The following is a 1,532-nucleotide window of genomic DNA, read 5'->3' on the forward strand; positions in this document are numbered from 1 at the left end:
TCTCGCAAGGGAGGCCGTGCATCGCTTTTTCTCCCGTTGGGTCGGTGCTGCGTTGTTTTTCTATCTCGCAAGAGAACGATGCGCCGCTTTCTGGATGGGGCACCTTAGCTCTGCGCTGAGTCAGGTTGACTTTGACACCCAGGGACGATGTGTGGAAAATCCTGTTGCACGGTGTTAGAAAAATGCACTGGGTGGGGTTGCATCGTTATCAGCAGCCGCAAGTGGATGTTGCACATCGTCTCTCCACCCGCGATGCATCGATCTCCCAGCCGCGATGTAGGTGGAGCATTGATTTTAGCCACAAAGCCGGCAGCACATTGTTTATCAGCCGCATTGCAGATGGTGCATCGAAAATTTCCATGCACGGCATTCTGTGCGTGGATTTTCAGATCTTGTCTGCCAACTTCACCTTTCAAGTGCCCAGGGACTGGATAGGACACCACTTGGCAGGGCAGAAGTCTCAGCAGAGAGTCCAAACGTTAGTAAAGGAAGTCTTTGATGGCCCTGAGACTTCAAAACAGGGGCAAGCTCAGTTCAAACCCTTAGAGATTCTTCACAAGCAGGAATATATCACAAAGTCCAGTCTTTGTCCCTTTTCATAGGCAGAAGCAGCAACTGTAGGATAGCCCAACAAAGCACAGTCACAGGCAGGGGCAGCACTCCTCCTCAGCTCTTCAGCTCTTCTCCTTGGCAGAGGTTCCTCTTGTTTCCAGAAGTGATCTGATTTTCAGGGGTATAGGATCCAATACAGGCCCACTAGTAGCATTTGATTTCAGGGCCCTGGGAACCTCTAGTGCACTTTACTAGGGACTTACTAGTAAATCAAATACGCCAATTATGGATAAGCCAATTTACGCATACATATTACATAGGAGCACTTGCACTTTAGCAAAGGTTAGCAGTGGTAATGTGCCCAGAGTATCAAAAACAGCAAAACCAGAGTCCAGCCAACATCAACAACCTGGGAAGCAGAGGCAAAAAGTTAGGGGGAACCACGCCAAGGATGCCAAGTCTAACAGTGCCCACGTTAGTTTGACTGCTATACAGAGAAGACATACACTAGAACAGCAGTTCTTAACATTTTGAGTTTTCTGGACCGCACTTAATCATTACTGGTATTCAGGGACCCCCACTGAATCATTTCTGGAATCCAGGGTAGGCCCCCACTTAGACATGAGTGGAAGCTGGGGACTATGGCAATGGGAATGTTGATGGTTTAAACCTCAAAACTATATACAAATATCCAGAAAGAAGCATTCATCAAACACATACCCTAAAAAGATGAAACGTTCCTAAACAAATATAAAATATAGACATTTTAAAAGGGAATGGTGGAACTTTCCTAAATTCAATTCAGTACATCTATTGTCCATTTTGTATTCTGATTGATGTACTTGAACTGCTGTAGGAGGCTGGCCTGGCTTATAGTGGGCACCTGATGGTACTTACACCTTGTGCCAGGTCCAGTTATCCCTTATTAGTAGATTAGTAGTGTTCTAGCAGCTTAGGCTGATAGAGGTAGTTATAGCAGA

Source organism: Pleurodeles waltl, chromosome 7 (assembly GCF_031143425.1).
Source record: "Pleurodeles waltl isolate 20211129_DDA chromosome 7, aPleWal1.hap1.20221129, whole genome shotgun sequence".
Taxonomy (NCBI): domain Eukaryota; kingdom Metazoa; phylum Chordata; class Amphibia; order Caudata; family Salamandridae; genus Pleurodeles; species Pleurodeles waltl.